The following is an 18,658-nucleotide window of genomic DNA, read 5'->3' as shown; positions in this document are numbered from 1 at the left end:
GGGAGGGTGCAGAGCTTCTGTTCTCACCAGCCGCCACCATCCCAGATTAATTCCAGCCTGTCTCCCCTCCCCGGAGGTCAGGGGCTGGGGCTAAAATTTCCAAGCTTTAATGAAGCGGGTTGGTCCCTGGGGCAACCATCCCCATCCCGGGGCTGCCGAGGGGCACACCGAGAGTCACCTCATTCTCATAAACTCAGGTATGCTCCAGAGAGCTCCTTATGAATGCGAAACAATGCTCCTCTCCCCCAGTCACTCAGGAAATTCCAAGGGTTTTAGAAGCTCTTGTACCAGGAACCAGGGACAAAGATGCAGTGTGTATCTCTACAGTATCGCAGCCTCACCATCCCACTCTGGGTGGGTGGGCTCTGTGCAGGCTCCCCAAGCTCCATCTCCTTTTTGCTGCCATGGGGGTGAGGGAGGGGCTGGACAGGAGCAGGCAGGGGCCAACAAGGTGTGTGGCCAGGATAGCTCAACAAAGCAACGGGGAGGGAGGCTGTCACGGGTGGGAGACGAGGGGGCACTGGTCTCTTTCCCTAGAACCTTGCCTGCAAGCAGGGAGGCTGGGAGGGGACGGTACCCATGGCAGCTCCTTGGGACTCCGTGTATGGCTCAGCTCAGCCCATCAGACCAGCCTCAAGCCTTTCCTAAGGAGGCTTTCGCTTTAGTCACAGCAGACCCCACGTGGGGATGGGTAGCTGGGAGGAGCGTTGCCTTGGCAACACAAAGACTTAGGAGGGTGGTGCTGGTAACCAGGGCTGCTTTTGACCTCCGCCGTCTCTCGGGCTGGTGGCTGTATCATCTCCTGCTCTGACGCTGGGGCCATGCCCAAGCCTGCGATGAGAAGTCCACCTCAGGGGAGGCCATTGGCCGCCCCCTCCCATCCACCCTCTTATCTTAGAGGACATCACCATGAAATACAATTCACCGGGAGGTGCCCATTTGAAAGCACCTAAACCAAAGCTAAGCCCCTGTTTGCCCTGGATTGACCCTGTAGTCACCACCCCGGGCCGCACCTGCTGCTCACCGTGCGTCTATAACCAGACAAGCAAGGTGACCTCTGAGTTCCAGGTGGATCCAATGCAAAAGATGGTGAAATACAGCCTTAGCATCACTTCTCCAGGCTTGACTCCTCTCAGCTGTGTGACCTTAGGCAGAAGGCGTCACCTCTCTGAGCCTCAGCTTGATCTCAGTAAATTGGGTGCTGATACAGTTCCTCTCTCCAGGGGCTGTCGTCAGGGGATCTGAAAGCTCCCATGGGCCGGAGTCCCTCGTGTCATGAGGGTGAGGGTGTGTGTTAGTCTGCTCGGGCTGCTATAACAGAACACCATAACCTAGTGACTTATAAAACAAATGTAGTCCTCACCGTCCTGGAGGCTGGAGTCCGACTTGGTGTCGGGTGGAAGTCCTCTTCCTGGTTCATAGATGGCCATCTTTTTTGATGTGTCCTCACAGGGCAGAAGGGGTGAAGGGGTGCTCTGGGTTCTCTTCTATAAGGACACTAACCCCATTCCTGAGGCTCCACCCTCCTGACCTGATCACCTCCTAACGCCGTCATAGTGAGGGTTAGTTTTCAACATGAGGATTTGGAGGTGTGGACACAAAACTTCAGTCCATGCGGGACGTTCGTGCATCTTCTATCACCATTACCAGATGTTCGTGGAGGTCCAGCACTGTGCCAGGTCCTCCAGGAACCTTGACTCTTTTAAAGACCTCAGTTAGAGACCCCAGTACCCACCCCTGACTGCGGCCAGCCAGCCATAAGCTTCCCTCCACTCCCTCCAGACCACAGGCAGTGTTGCAGGTTTGGCGTTCAGGCTTCCCGGTAATTTGAAGGCTTTGCACTGACTGGGGTTCAGGGAGGAGGAGAGGGGAGCTGGCCCCTGCTGGCACAGAGCCCACGCTGCAGCCGGGCAGGCCCCGGCAGCGGCCCCCCTTGGCGGCCCAGGCCTCGGGAATGGCGAGGAGGCCTCACCACTGACCACACGGCAGGCCAGGCCAGCTCCTCCCACCCCGCTGGGCCAGGCAGCTCCCTTTGACCTTGGCGGGGCCTGTTGCACACATGCGCGGGCAGCCTGCCTGGTCTCATGCAAGGTCAGAGGATTTCTGAAAACGCTTAAAAGCTTCAGCTCTTTTAAGAAGGATTTTCTTCATCTTGGCACAGTGAGGTGTTTCTGGGCTGCGAGCTGCCCAAGCCCTGGAGCGCCTGTGTCTGTTACCTCGGTCTGGGGGTGAGGCCCGGCCGAGGGCACCTTGGCACGGCGTTCCCCTGAGAAGTGGGTCTCGGGGACTTGTCCTGAGCTTCCTCGGGGTGGGGGTGAATGCCCCGTAGCCAAGGAGGAAAAGGAGGCTGGGTAGGTGGCCCCCCCCAACCCGGACAGTCAGGATGGCCTGGCCACTGCAGCCCCAGGGCTGACCACTGAGGGAGTCACCCGGCCTGCTGGCCCTAGCTGTCCCAACCCCGGCACCTGCCCCCTACACAAGGTCAAGAGGGCGCCCCTGGGAAGAACCCAGAGGGAGGGGGTGCCAAGGCCTGGGAGCATGGAAACTAGCTGGGCCTCTTTAAGAATCTGTGTTACCAGAGGGGAGAAAGTGCAGAGCAAGGCCTTTAGTAAACATCTGAGGGCTCAGAGTAACAACTCCCAGCTGTGTGAGGGGGCCGGGTTGGGGGGCGGGGAGGCCCACGCAGCTGGCTGGAGGGTGGGATGGGCTGAGGTCAGGCTGGGTGGGGCCCAGCCAAGAGCACATGAGGGCGGGCGGCGGGCTGAGCAGGGACAGAGGTTTGTCCGAGCGCGGTGGGCAGTGGACGAGCCTCCAAGACGCTGGGCCTGGAAGTTTCCACTTCCCTCGGGGCCTTTTCTGGATCCTTCCAGAGATCTCTAGCTCCTCCTTGCAGCCAGGAGAGGAAGGTTTCAGTCCCGTGGTAGTGGGCGGTGGGGGGAGGGAAAGGTCGGTGCAGCCTTTTCCAAGTCACAGCTGATAGTCCAATTACCCGGCCGAGCGGTGATTAGTATCTCTTTCTATCACTCGGAGTACCAAGCACAGCACCTGTGAACTGTCCCTCAGCAACGCCCTTCTCCAGACCCATCCCCCGGAGCCCCACCTTCTCCTGCCCAAGAATTGTGCTGCAGCCCCCCTGGGTGGTCTCGCTGCCTCCCAGCTCTGTCCAGCCCAGCCCCAGAGACCCACCATCATTACTGCTCTAAGATAACCTGATCGGGACATTTCTCTAGGCTTAAACCCAGGTGGTGATCCCCTGTTAGTGACAGTCGACATCCTAGTTCGGATGCTTTGGGTTATGAGTAACAAATCCAATTCAGGAGGGCTTAACCTTTGGAGAGGATATGGTTGTTCATATTAACTGGAAAGTCCAGAGGCTGTGTGGGTTTCATGGGTGGTTGAGCTAGCAATTCAGCCACGTCCAGAGGACCAGGTTCAGGTGCACCTCTCCTTTCTATCCTCTGTAGCAGCACACTGCTACAGCCAGTAGCAATCCTCACACTGGCTTCCTTCATGTTGCCAAAATGGCTGCAGCGCCTCCAGCTCTACAGCAAACCTTTAAATGGCAGAGTGAATCTCTTTTTCTGAACTCCTGTTTTGGTTACGTATTTCTGTACGTAATCACCCCAAAACTTAGTGACTAAATCTTTTATTTTTCTCATAAATCTGCAATTTGGGCAGGGCTCAGCGAGAACAATTCATCCTTGCTCCACATGGCGTCAGCTGGGGCAGCTAAACTGGGGCTTGGAGAACCCATTCCGAGATGGCTCACTCACGTGGCTGACAAACTGGTGCTGATGCTGGCTGGGAACTTGGTTCCTCCTCATACAGAGCTGCTTGGGCTTCCTAAGAGCATGGTGCCTGGGCTCCAAGAGAACAAGGCAGGAGTGCATGGCATTCTTATGACCTGGCCTCAGGAGTCACACAGCATCACTTCCTTTGTCCTCTGTTGGTTGCAGTGGTCACAAAGCCCTGCCCAGATCCAAGGGGACGAGCCATAGTCCTTACCACTCATGGGAGGAGCGTCAAGGCTGCATCCATGAGGAATTTGTGGGATGGGAGCTACTGTTGTCACCATCTTGGAAATATGATTGGCCACAACCCCCTGCAAACATCTTCTCCACTCTCACTGAGCCAGTCTGGGGCACACGCCCAGAACTAAACTGATACCCGGGACCAGAGGATGGGTTGTGTGTCACCCCTGGAGCCAGGGAAGACTTGGCTCTCCCCAGAGTGTCTGGGCCGCGTGGGGGAGGTGTGGGTCCCCCAGAGAAAGGAAGAAGTTCAGGATGCGGCCAGTGCCCCCTATAGCCACATTCACGGCATACTGACTAGGTGCCAGGGGCTGTGCTAAGTGCTTGGTCCCATTTACTCCATTACTTCTCACCACAACCCAATGAGACTGGGGCTGTCGTTCTCTGCACTTTACAGAAACTGGGGTTTGTCACTTGCCCAAGGCCACAAGGCCAGAAGACGACAGAGACAGAGTTAAAGGTCAGGTGTGTATGGCTCTAAGTCTACGCTGCTAACCACTCCATGGCAAAGTTCAAGACTTCTGGTCCATGGCTGAAGAAAGCAACTTGAATGTGGAAGCATATAGCCTGGTTTCACTGGCAGCCATTTTGTGACCATGAGGCGATCCAATTTGAGAAAGAAGCAGGGGCACCGAGATGGGGTGAACCTTGATCAATTATGGCAACATCTGCCCTCCGTAGGGACTCTTCAGTTATGTGAGTCAGTAAATCTACTTTCCCGTTTAAGACTGTATGGGTTTGATGCATAGTTACTTATAATTGAGAGTATCTTAACCAACGAAGGAGGCTGTTGTAATATTTTTCCTGTTTCATTATAGGAATTGTCTGTATGTCTGTCTATGGGATTAGACAACAAGTGGCTTAGAAGAAGAGACCAGTCCTCAAGCATTTCTCTATGCCCAGTGCCTAGCACAGCTGGTGACACTCCATTTTTTGAACCATACTTGGAGAGAAAATAAACGAGAACAAGTGTAGCTATTCTTCCAGAATTTTCAGGTGTTTATATCAAAACCCCCTTCTCTTCTCTGCTTCCATATCCGGTGCTGTTCTTTCACTGCCTCTTGTTTTCAAAGCCCAAACACAGAACCCACATTGCAATTGAGTCCCCCACAATGCGACTTTGGCAAAAGAGGCGAGGAGAAAAACGAGTAGGTGCCTGGTCACCAGAGCAGCTGGGCTGTGGAGGTGGCCCTTGGCAGAGAGGCAGTAGAGAGACCGAGGAGAACCTTCATGGGAAACAGGGGTGTGGCCGGGACGAGGCGAGCCTGGCTGCTTTTACACTATCAGCATATTTCATGGCAAAAAACTTGGCCTCGTTGCTGTAAAAGCCTTCAGCCCAAGACACGCAACCTTTCTTGTTTTCTTTGTTGAAGGTTAACTTTTTCGCAATTTAAATTTCCTCCTACTCATCCAGCCTCATCAAGGAGCTTTGGCATGTAAAGCTTTGCTGAGCGTGATAAAAGAAAGCCTCAAAAAAAATAACATATGAGTGTTCCGAGAACGTTTCTGGAAAAAGCATGCCCAGCCAGCTTGTTCTGCAGCCTTCCTTTCCCCCCACTCAGCTCCCAGACTTGGACCCACCCTCACCCTTGTCACAGTGTGTGGGCAGCAGGGTCTTTCCCCCACGCCCACCCCTGGGGCCACAGCACTTCCTTCAGAGCAGCTGGCTGGAGCCCAGTCCTAAGGCTGATCCCAGAACGGTGGTCACCCGTCTTCTCCATCTGTGGGCAATTAGCAAAATAAGGAAGATGTATCAGTCTTTTCAGAAAATGGGATCTCTTAAGCTGATGGAGCTGGCTCTTGTTCTGACATTGGGTCTGTATTTGGCTTGCTTTCCCCTGCAAATAAAATAAAACTCCAACTCAACAGGTGTAAACAAGAAGAATAGTTTAAAAATCTCACTTAACACGGAGCCCTGAATCAGCGTCCCAGGGGTCCTCAGCGACACGCCCAGCCTGACTGCATGCAGCTATCATTGCCAGATGCGGTTTCCTTTCTCACGGTGTTCGACTGATTCTCACATCCTAACCATGGCAGAACCATCCTTTAGTTCTGTTCTGGGCTGCTTCCCCCAGGAAGGGAAGAGGATTGTTGGACCAAATTCTGGTTATTTCTCCAGGTGTCAAGCAATTTCTACAGACACGATTCCTGTCACCTGGTACCTTTTCCTCTGAGACGGTCACCCGCGTACAGATAAGTACAAACTGTTGGCAAGAAATTAAAAGCTTAACCCAACTAAGCAGTGACTGCATTTTCTTTCTTTTCTTTTTTCTTTTCTTTTTTGGCCGCACCACATGGCACGTGGGATCTTAGTTCCCCGACCGGGGATTGAACCCATGCCCCCTGCAGTGCAAGTGTGGAGTCATAAACACTGGACTGCCAGGGAAGTCCCCGCATTTTCTATACGAATAAAATCATCTTTGCAAAAATGACTGGACAGGTTTTTGAAAAATGGGGATAGGGGTTTGGGCTGATCAGATCTGAAAAGAGAAGCCTGGCACAGTGGGTGCCCAGTGCTAGCAGGCAGGAACGAGGTCTACGTGGGGGAGTGACCGGGAGGTGGTGTTCCAGTGCTGGCAATGGGCCACTTCTCCACTGTCTGGACGGTGGTCACTCACTGTCTTTACTTTGCAGGGATGTATCAAGCTCAACACTTAAGATTTGTGTACTTCTCTGTATGTATGTTGTCCCGGAACAAAAAATGTCTTTCGGTACCTCTCCAGCCAGGGAACCCATGATGTTCTCTTTCAGGGCAGGTCAGAGGCAGGCACTCATCCTCCAAGCTGCTGAAGCCGGAGGTAGGAGTCTCAGGAATGGCACCTGCCAAGATGCCCTGTGAGAGGAAACAAGCCCCAGGGCCCCTCTCCCTCCCCTCCCACTAGCGGCCCTCAAATTGTCACTCCATCCCAGTCCTTGTGTCTGACACCTGTCTTTTCTCCCACCCCATCTTCTGATGGCTTTGATTCCTCTTGTTCTTCTGCCAGCAAAGCTCTGTTTTTGCCAGCCCAAGAAAGAGAAGCTGTTCTCACCTCCCTCTTTTCTCTCCCTCACCCACGACCCCCACTCGGACCACCTGGGTCCCCAGACCCGGAGCCAAGCCAGCAGACCCCATGGTTCCAGGGGCTACAGTGGGTGCCGGGTGGCAACAAATACTCATAGGTTGTAGGTTGTCCTGCCCAAGAGAGAGGAGGGCAACAGAGAAGCTGATGGTGATGCCGTGGGGAGTCCCATGCCTTACTGGTTAGATCACGATGGATGAGCTTGGTTCTCATGGGGCCTGGCTTAGAGACGAGCAGGGTGACAGCTGGATGGAAAACGTGCAGGGCACTGAGGAGGGGAGAGGCCATTCTTCGGCAGAGGACAGGGTCCAAGCAAGCAGAGACGGCTGTGCCACTAAAGCTCTTTTCCTGGGAGCACAGGGTTTGAGCCTTTGCCTCACCTTCCCATCCTGTTCCCCGTGTCCCCCGGATGAGCTCTGGGAACGTTTCCTCTTTGTCTCAGCCCTCTCAGGCCTGAAAGAGAAGCTGAAGCTCTGTGCCTAGGCTCCTCTTGGGAGGGGCCTCAGTGCTGGTGTAACCAGACAAGGCAGGTGCCAAACCCAAGAGACAAGTGTTGGCGGAAAAGGAAAATTCGCTTTATTCAGGACGCCAGCAACCTGGAAAGACTGATGTCCAAGTTGCCGGTTGGGAGACAAAGGTTTTACAGGTCCTGTGACGGAGGGGGCCGCAGGGCACCTGATCAGCTTGTGTACAATTCTCGATTGGTTGGCATCAAGGTGAAGTTTTGAGTATCACCAGGCTTCTGGTTTCAACCGGTCTGGGGTCTACATGCTTGTGTCAGCGGTTTTCATTGGAGTGGGTCTGCATCCCATAAAAACCACTTAGGACTGAGTGTCAAACATTTATTTACCTATATATTCCAGGGAACTGGGAGTTCGGTGACCCTGCTATGTGTCTGGTTTATAGTCTAAATTGTTACCAGTTTTCCCAACCAACAAATATTCTTTGTTTCTACATCTTCACATTTCCAAATCATTAACTCTGGAGCCAGCCCTTCTGAGACTCAGGGGAGGCCTGGGAGACTAAAGCAAAAGCCTTTTACTTCAAAGGACAGGGACACAGGGGCTGGCATGCCGTTTCAGTCCCCCTTTTCTCTGACACCTCTCAGTCTCGAGGGGAACAGGTGTTGGACAAGAAAGGGAATCACGTTTTTTTTTGTTTGTTTTGTTTCGGTGTTTTTGGCCTCACTGTGCAGCACGTGGGATCTTAGTTCCCGGCCCAGGGATCGAACCCATGCCCCCTGCAGTGGAAGCGCAGAGTCCTACCCACTGCACCGCCAGGGAAGTGCCTGGGAATCACGTTTTGAACAGAGAGGCTAATCACAAACTTGGCAGAGAAACTCGGTTTTAGGGGGACTTTGTTTCAGTGGTTCTCATTGAACCATGTCCTCAGCCCCTGCCTCACCCTCCCTGCCAGCTTCTCCTCAGGGGCTCTCTTCCCCCACCAGCCTATCCTCGCCAGGTCTGTGCCCACAAGCCCAGACTGGCTCCCCTCTATACCCCCCACCTCTTCCCCCGGGGAAAGCTTCTCTGTCTTGACTATCCAGACTTGACCCAACCTTTAAGACCCAACTTCCACCATTCACATGTCTTTGAAAAAAAAAAAAAGTTACATTGAGATACAATTCACATATCATACAATTCATCCATTTAAAGCATACAATTCTATAGTTTCTGGCACGTTTACAGTCATGCAGCCATCCCCACAGTTAATTTTAAAATATTTTTATCACTTCAAAAAGAAACTATCTCCCTTTGGCCCCTCCCTCAGCCCTAAGCCTATTCTGAACATTTCATATAAATGGAATCATATAATATGTGGCCTTTTGTGTCTGGCTTCTTTCCGTGAGCATGTTTTTGAAGTTCTGATGTAGCATGTGTTAGGGCTTCATTCTTTCTGATGCCAAAATCCTAGTCCACTGCCCAGAGGCAGCATATCTTGTTTATTCAGCCATCACTCGATGGACATTTGAGTGGTTTCCACCTTTTGTTCTGATGAATCCACCATTCACCTTTAAACTTTTTCCAAGCACCTGGTCTGTGCATTGTAATCTCCCCCTCCTCTGCACAAATCCTGCCACTACTAATATTTATTACCCTCTACCAAGCACCTACTATACCGTAGACTCCAAATTAGGCTCTTCTCATGTCGACAGACTGAATTCACACCATACCCCGAAGAATGTGGTATTATTTCCACTTTATGGATGAGAAATCTCGAGCCCAGAGGAGTAAAAAGATTGGCCAACATCATGGTGGAAGTGGGACTTGAACCCAAGTCTGTCCTGCCACAAAATCCTCCTGTTGTGTTTACCTCATTTTTGGCATTTAAGCTTTCTTTAATCGGTTTTGCGTATTTTGGGGTCTCCCTCAAATTGTAAGCCTCTTCAGGGTAAGGACCATGTCTCACAGTTCTCTAGTCTTAGACCCGGTACCTTGCTGGACAGTCCTTCCACGCATATTTGTGGAGCTCCTGTTGGCTTGCAGTCTGTGGGGGATCCATGCTTTTTGTCTCTTCAGCATCCCTCCCCTCAACCTCCTCCTGGCTACAGGATGGGCATGTGCCTCAGGCCTAACCAATCAAAGCCCTCAATCGCGCTGCCCACAGTGATTGGCTCAAGGATGGGCCTAGGAGCCAAGCCTGGCCAATCAGAGCCTTCCTCAAGTATTTTGCCATAGTAACGGCTGAGGACACCTGCTTACTCTTTGGGACTGGGAGCTATAGGGACCATCAAGCCTGGCATTGCCATTGGCAACTTCATCTTGCCTTCTGGGCAGAGCCTACATCAGAATGCCATGCAGATGTTTAAAATAGTCTTGCAGGAAAATATTTAATTACATGGAAAGATGTTCATGATACCTTCCTGGGTTTAAAATAAGGCAGCTACAAAATAGAACATACAATATTACTTGCTACATAAGCGTTCGTATATACCTGCACGTAAAAAATGGGTAAGAGATGCCAAAATACTAACATTGGTTCTCTCTGTATGAGTATTGATTATATATTTTTTCTTTGTTTATTTGAACTTTCAAAACTCAGGCTGAATTCTGTACTTTTTAGAAGTTTTTTTTGTTTGTTTTCCTGTTTGTTTATTTTAAGCTAGAGCCCTTCAGTTCAGCCTGACTCATCTCATTTGCCTTTTTAGAGCACACACTTTTCTAACAGCCCCATCATCTGCCCTGGTCCTGGGCTTCCCCACCCTTGGCCACTCTGCTCACCTGGGCCCCTCCTGGCCACCAAGGACCTGCCATCCCAGCAGTGCCTGGGTAATGCCATCCCCAGGTGTCTTCCCGATTCTCGGAGAAAGGCAGGCCTCCCTCCCCCACTCATCCTGCTGGGTGTTGCGTTTCCATTCTCAGCTCACGAGGAACCTGCAAAAAATATTTTCTCTGGCAGTCAGTTAGAGAGTAGCAGCCCCAGACATGCCTTCCAGGCGACGTCCGAGCCTGGAGCGGCTGCTGTCCTCCACCGCTGCCAGGAGACACGGTCAAAGACAAGGCCAGGGTTCTGACCTCACAGCCTTGAATAGGGCTTCTGACCTCACAGCCTTGAATAGGGCTCTTTGCCCCATCAAGGTGTGAGCAATAACAAGGCCTGGGAGGTGCAGCCCCACAGGACTCTTCTGCTGGAGCCAACCTCTCCCAAGCCGATGGCACAGAGCCATCATCCTGGGCCCAGACCCTGACTGCCTTCTCCAAATGCTGAAGGGTTCAAAGGGTGTGAGAGTCTCATGGGTGGGCAGTCAAGGGCCCAACTGTCCGCCCACCCGAGTGTCTCTCTGTGGGGGCCCTGCCCTCACTCCAGAGAGGTGTCCCTTCCTGTTCCCCTCCTGGGCCAGCCTGTCCTTCAGACCCCAGGCTCTGACTACCCAGTTGGTACCAGCGGCCATAGCCATTGAGCCAGAAGTGGGTAGTCACCTGACCCCGGCTGGCCCATTGGATCTGCGCTCATAAGAACGCTCTGGATAAAAAGGCAGCCAGGCTGGGCTGTGAAAACGCAGAGAAATCCGAGGAGAGAAAGGAGACAGAGAGACCGGCAGGTAGTTGAGATGAGCCATTCGGAGGAGTGAGGAGAACAAGAGGAAGATTCCAGACGTTCAGCGGCTACATCCTCTGAAGAAAGCTCACTTTAGCCAACCTGTCTCATCTGGGTATGTATTCCTTACAACTCATAGATTCAGGGTTACATTGAGAGTACCTGTTCCCAGATGGGAAGATCTGAGCCTACCTTCAGGTGGAGGGAGACACCCTCTTCTCATCCCTCTCCCCTCCCATTGGCTGAGGCCCCGTTTGCTGCTCATTCCAAAGGGCCTTGAGTTCTTGAAGAAACTGCTTCCCTGCTACTGGGCATCTCCCCCAACCCTGTTCCAAGGGGAAGGAGTTTCAGGGCAGAGGGACCTTCCAGATCATGACCAAAAGTCACTGGCAACCTTGGTTCAGCGGATCCTCAAAAGCATGCTGAGGGCTTCCCTGGTGGCGCAGCGGTTGAGAGTCCGCCTGCCGATGCAGGGGACACGGGTTCGTGCCCCGGTCCGGGAAGATCCCACGTGCCGCGGAGCGGCTGGGCCCGTGAGCCATGGCCGCTGAGCCTGCGCGTCCGGAGCCTGTGCTCCGCAACGGGAGAGGCCACAGCAGTGAGAGGCCCGTGTACCGCAAAAAAAAAAGACATGCTGATTGGGCGTGCCGACCATGCCTAAGGTATGCAAAAGTAACAGGTTTTGCAGTCCGGCAGATTAGGGTTTGAATCCTGGCCCCAGCAGCCTCCTGGCTGTGGGATCTGCTTTGTTTCTTGGAGCCCTCATCACCAATATCATCCAAGACCTGCCATGTGCTGGATGCCTTCCTGCGAGCTCCTGTAGAGGGCACTACCAGTGGGAACCCATTTTCCAAATGAGGAAGCAGAGACAGGAGAGGTTAAGCCATGGGGCACAAGTCACACAGCTGGTGATGGAGGATAAACCCTGGTTTATCTGATTCTGGGGAGCAGGTTTAGCCCAAAGAGAAGAAAAAATCTTGTGAGAAACCCTCATAAAATGAAGTTAGTGTGGTTCTCTCCCCGGAAAAAGAGAAAGTAGACCTTCAACAGAAATGTTCTTCCAATGTTTACAGAGGAACTACATACAATGTCTGGGACTTGCTTCCAAATCGTCCATTGGGGCACGTGTTGATGAAAGAAGATTGGATGCGTTGATCATTTTCGAAGCTGGGCATTGGGACATGGGTGAACATTACGCTGATCTCTCCATGTGAATATGTCTGGAAGTTCTCATAATGAAAAGGTTGTTTTTAACGTATCGAGTAGGAACTCAGCCAGAGTTGAGGAGCGTTCGGCAAAGGATGTCAAGGTGCAGACGGTGAGCACCGACCATGAGGGAGCCCGGAGCCCCTCCCTGGCCCTGCCGACCACTCTCCCTCCCCACCAGTCTCCCTCTTGACTCCCATGTTGTCCAAGAACCCTCGGCTGTGAGTAATGAATGCGCCGCTCCGCGGGACATGTGTTTCCAATCACTGCTCAGCAGTGAGTCACCACGGACAGCTGCTGCCTGTCTCCGACTCCCACCCCTCACGTAGTCCAGATCCGCCCTGCCCCCACCCAGCTCTGCGCTCAGCTGACAGGCCCCTCCTGCAGCTCCTGCGTCCTCCTACCTCTGGGTCCTTCTGCCTAGAACAGTGCTCCCACCTTATCTGAATCGTTCTGACCAACCTCCAGGTCTCTACCCCAGGCCATCCGGAACTCGCTGGTGCCCTTGCTCCTTGTCTGGCCCCCAACACACTTTGCCATCGTCTCTGCCTGTATTTCTACTAAAAGGTGGATCATGCTCTAGCAGGAAAGGGGCTGTTTTTGTTCCATCCACATCCCCGGCACCTGCACATGTCTGACACACAGCTGGGGCCCAATACAAACTTGTGGAATGAATGAATGAATGAGTAAACCAGTGAGCTATAACCTTAAGAAGTCGGGAGTCTCGGGGAAGGCACACATGAAGACAAGTAACCCGTGTGAGAAAACGCAAGGGGTCTGAGAATTCCAGGTAAACGGGCCACAGAAGGGCAGTTTCCATCTCTACACCTCCCGAGGGCGGCCCACTCTCCACACCACCCCAGCCGGACACCTCCCTGGGATGGAAATCAGTCACGAGCCCCCTTTGGCTGTCTGGGCTGGCTCCTGGGTCTTGGCGAGGAAGGCTCTGAGGCCACGTCCGGGCTCAGCGGGGAAGGAGCGCTGGAGAGCGATATGCCTGGTGGCGGGCTGGGGTGGGGGGGACAGGGGGCTACTCGCCAGCCAGGAGGCCACACCTGGGACACCCGACTACCTGGCCTGAGGAGTCAGACCACAGCCCAACTTGATGGGGAGTGCCGAGGGGGACCCAGGGTACCCTCTGTGTCTTCAGGTAGCTCAGCCTGCCTGGGTGCTGAGAGATGCAGTCCACCCAGCCCCTGTTGCCTTCCCTGTGGGCATCCAGGCGACTGGGCTCTGTGGTCAGATGACACCTGTCAGGGGAGCCTATGCTGGAGGATGCAAGTCACCTCCAGCAGTGACTGGGTGTTGGCCTTGTTCCCGGGCCAGGGAATGCCTGGGCAGAACTGGGGCTGTGCGGGACAAGGAGAGAAGCAGTGGGATTTGGGGCAGGACTGCACACGTGATCCCACTTCTACCAGGGGCTGGGCAGGCCCGGGGACATGGGGTCCCAGAGGGTGAGCCACTGCCTTTTGGCCCCTCTTGCCTGTGGAGTTGGGCTGCTGTCTCGTAGCTGAGGAGAGAGTGGGAGTGCCAAAAACAGAGAGTCAACGAGCCAGGCCCACAACTCCAGAGAGCAGCTGGAAATGGCGGTGAGGACCTGATGAATCACTTTTCAGGGAGCCGGGCCTCTCCTCGCCTTCCTCCTGGCTCTGTTCGTTGCCTTCTGATCTCTTTGTTGGGGACCAGAGCCACCCACGCCCCGCTCTCCATCTTGTCTGGCAGTTCAGCTCAAGGTTGAACGAGGGCCTTTAGGCATTCTGTCCCCTCGCCCTCACCCCGGACTCCAGTGGATGACCTCCAGGGGCTGGGACCTCATCCGTTTGCTCCGAAGCTCGTCACAGAGGGAGGGAGGGAGACAGGTTGGAATCTGAAGGTGACAAGAAACCGGACTGGGGTTGGAAGGAGCTTGGTGATGCTGACCACAGGCTGACCTCACTGAGAACCTGAGGCATCCCCAGAGAAGTGAGACCGGGGCGGGGCAGGGGGGCGGGCAAGGGGGAGAGAAGACAAGGCAGGAGCACGGAAAGGAAAATGGGACTGGGGAGAGGAAGGAGAGAGAGAGGAAATTCTTGGGCATAGTCCTAATCATAGCCTTGAAATGAAATTTACTGCTGCACTCAGCATGGGAATCCAGCCAGAGCCGCCAAACCAGCCCCCCTTCTGTTTGGATTAGGCGATGACATCATGGCCATGGGCCGTCACTCCCAACACCAAAGGAAGGGCAGGATGGCGGGGCAGGAAACCTGAGCCTCCTGCCTCTGGCTTGCGGGGAGGCGAACCTGAAACCACGAAAACTCAGCCCCAACCATCCCCTGCTGAGCTGGGCAGCCAGTCCCCCAGCTGTCCCGCCCCTCGCTCCTGGCCAGCCCCTGGTCCCCGGAATGCCAGCTGTGGCTGCTTCCGGGAGAAAGCCAGGGATGGAGAAGAACTGGTCCCATCTCTGCTCGCTGGCCCTCCTCCCTAACCCGCCCATGTGAGGAAGCACGTGACCGCATGCCCAGGGCCAGAAGGAAGTGGCCTGGGCACGAGCAAATGCAGAGCAGTGCCCCAAAGCGAGCCGCTGCCTGCTGTCTCTCATAGTCCTTTGTTTTCCATGTAAATGAAGCCTACAGGGGGCTCTGGGAAGAGCCCAGTTCAGGGAGAGCTGAGAGGCAGACAGGTGGGGAACCGGAGGAGAAAAGCACAGCTCCGGGGTGTGGACTTCTGGGGCACAGACTGTGCAGGAGCGGCTCCCTGGCCCTCCCTCGCTACGGGAAGGAGGGACGTGCCCTCCCTTGCAGGACTGGAGTCCCTTCTGAGTCACAGGGAGGCAAAACGCAGCCACAGGGAGCAGAGGCAGTGCCATCTGAGAGTCCATGGGAAGCAAGATCTGAAAAGGCTTCCCGGCCCAGGGATGAAACCACGGCTGTGCCAGAGCCGCCTCCCCGGAGGAAGTGTTTACGTGCTGCCGGTCTAGGCTGTCTGCTCTGGGTACTTCAGAGGCGGCAGTGTCTTCAAGCCAGCAACTTACTTCATGGGCTTTCTGTTCACCCCCAGGACAGCCTCCCTCCTTTCTTTCTGGAGTCACTCTAGAATGGATCAGAGCAGCATGGGTGGTGTGAGTACTGCTGCCCGGTTTGTGAAGGCTGTGCTCTGCATAGTGGGGAGCAGGGAATTAAGACACAGGCAGGTTTGCAAGGTGTGTGCCCTGGCTCAAGGCTGCCTTTGCCCAGAGGGGACCTGCCTGGGAGGGGAGGAAGGGGGATTGACAGGGAGTGAAGGAGAGAGGCCAGGTCCTGCCTTCTTAAAGATGCTTTATGGGATGGCATGAAGTATAGCCACAGGCGCACCCAAAGAAACCCCAATGGGAGACGTGAGCCAAAAGCAGTGTAGAGGACGGAGCGGGAGCTTTGGAGAGTAAATGCCTAGAGGAGCTGCAGCCAGGGCAGGCTTTAGTAGTGACGTACCGAAAATGTAGAGAAATAGCCATATTTCTGCCCCAAGTGCTGTCCATTTTAGGGTTGGACCATCATCTGAAAATTGCTTTCCCCACACGAGGAGCAGGATATGACATCTATCTCATCACCTAAGTCCCCGTCACCCGGAGACATGCAATGAACTTTTTGGTGAACACCTGTTCATACATCCGTCTGCATCCCTGCATATGTGTAATTTCCCATAAATGGACTATCACGCATGCTGTATGCGCATGCACACATTATTATTATTATTATTAATTATTATTATTATTTTGGCCGTGTGGCTTGTGGGATCTTAGTTCCCTGACCAGGGATGGAACCCAGGCCCTCAGCAGTAAGAACGTGGAGTCCTAACCACTGGACTTGCCAGGGAATTTCCGTGGGCACTTCTTAAACAACAATCTTTATACTATTTCTTGCCTTCCCTCTCTCCCATGAGAACCAGTATGGACAGAGCACCATCTCCCAGCCTGTTCTCTGGGTGATACGTGGGTACAGGGACCCTCCCTACGCATTACTCTTTGCCCTACAGAAACAGAACCTTGTTGTTTATGTCTCTGCATTTGGTCTCAAGACCAACGATTTTTATCATTTTCCCTAGTTAGGGGTTATCAACTAGGGAGGTTTGGCCACCCAGGGGACATTAGGCAACGTCTGAGGACAGTTTGGTTGTGACAACTTGGGGGCAAGGTGTTATTGGCATCTAGAGGGTAGATACCAGGGTGATTGCTCAATACCCCCGCCATGCACAGGACAGCCCTGCTGTGCAGAGGACGGCCCCACCAGAGAAAGGTCTGGCCCCAAGGTCAGCGGTGCCGAGGCTGAGAAGCCGGCCCAGCGGAAGAGGATTCGTAATGAAATTAATGAAACGAAACAAAAATCGAAACGTCCTTTAGAGTGTCCACGGCTGATCACGAAGATGCCTCATGTTGACTGTGCAGTGACCCGTGGCCCATCTTCACGCCACACACAGGTCATTCTTATTCACCTTCTTGTCCCCTTTGGGATGTCCTATGGTAAACAGCCCCACCAAGGAACTTTGGGGACAGATGTCTGGCTGCGTGTGGCACCACCACCTACTGTGGCCACGAATCTGATGCCCGGAGTCGACGCGGGGGCGGCGGTGGGCATCAAGACCCCGTTGCCAGCTGCCCATTCCTCTCCGGGGGCCACACATCACAAACAGCCAGGCACAGGGACGCATCCCTCACCCTCATCAGCCACCAGCTCCCGCGACCCCAGACCGGCCCGAGACACGCCCACTCTTTCGGGGCCAGATTCCTGAGCCTGTGGGACCGATTTTCACACTACATACTGTAGAGCGTCTGGCTCTCTGGAACCTGCCGGAAGGAGTGTGAGGCCTTCCGCTCCGCTCCAGCTGTCTCGAGGGAGAAAACACTCCAAGCTCAGGAGGAAATGGATCTTCGGTAAACTGGGAGAGCGAATCGAGTGAGAAGAGGCGTCTCTGATGCCTATCCTCGTGCTGGCTGGACAGGGCCTCCTCTCTGAGCCTGGTGAGGTCACTCTGACTCGGCTTACCTGAGAGGAGCAGGAAGGACCCCGGACAGCATTTACGCTGCCAAGCTCAGCCCAGGATGTGTTTGCTAGGTGTGCTCCCACAGGGGTGGGACCGCTGACAGCTCTGCTGGGCTCTGCCTTGAGAAAGTCTCTTTGGGAAGGAGGCAGGGGCAAAGTGGGCGTTCCTGGTGGGAAGTAGTGGCCCCAGGGGGTGCGGGTGGTGATCTGAGGGTCCGAGAAGCCCCCCTCCCCGGCTGGCCTGGCAGGTGCTGCCCCCTCCTGTCTGTCCTGAGTCCTGCCGGGAGTCACAGATACAAGCCGAGGTCCAGCAGGCTGTGGTCAGAATGCACATGGGGGCTGGGCGGGGGTCTCCCGTATGGCTCCCCTGTTAGCCTGCCCCCTAAGATCAAGGTCCGGGAAGCTAGTTAGGAGAGAGGCCCATGGAGAGAGCTATCAACCTTCGGGTCCTCCTTCTTCCTGCACGTGGGGTGCCCTGACCCTGACCTCCCTCCTTGGGCAGAGGTCAGAGCTGTGGCCCTCTCCCCACATTCATCCCCGGTTGCTGAGCCCTCTTGGCGGTGGAGCAGAGAGCGTGTGAAAGGGCATCTGTTGACACCGTAGTCAGATCCTAATGTACTTCTTGTCTTCAGCAGATTCCTCACCTGGGGCCTCAGTTCCCGTGGTTTTGAGATGGGAAGATTCTAACTAGGAGCACAGGCAGAGGACGACGAGGAGGAATGGAGAGGCCGGGGCAATGAGGCGGGGCGCCCAGGAGCCAGGGCCGCCACAGGCACCGTAAAATGGCTGGGCAGGTCAGGGTGGGGTGAGCTTTCGGGGGCTGCTCTGTCCCTTCACCTGCTGTGCCCTCGTGAAAGTCATTTAACATTCAATGCCTCCTGATGGCAGCCACCACATGCACCGGATTTTAGAGCCTCTGCTCAGCCATGCTCAGAAATCCACTAGGAAGGGGACTTTATCACCATTTTGTGGATGGGGAGACAGAGGCTTGGCAAGGCCAGCGAGGAGGCTGGGCTGCTGCAACTCTGAGTCACAGGTAAACCCTCTGCCCTCACTCCTGCCGATCCTACCACAGAGCTCCATCCTTTCAGGGGGGCCCGCTTTGCCCTTCTGCTCCAAAGCCTCCAGAAGCTCTGACCTCAGAATAAAACACGGTCCCCTCCAGACCCTCTAAAATCTCCTCCATGGCTCCTCTCCCCTCACTTCTCTTCTCCTTCACCAGCTCAGGAGTCTTTCTACCCACTGGCCCAGGGACCATTGTCCGTTCTGTGGAGGCCTGAATGCCCAGCTCTCAGGACAGTGCCCACTGCAGATGCTCAAGTAAGCATTG

Source organism: Phocoena phocoena, chromosome 19 (genome assembly GCF_963924675.1).
Source record: "Phocoena phocoena chromosome 19, mPhoPho1.1, whole genome shotgun sequence".
Taxonomy (NCBI): domain Eukaryota; kingdom Metazoa; phylum Chordata; class Mammalia; order Artiodactyla; family Phocoenidae; genus Phocoena; species Phocoena phocoena.
This window is presented reverse-complemented; position numbering follows the sequence as displayed.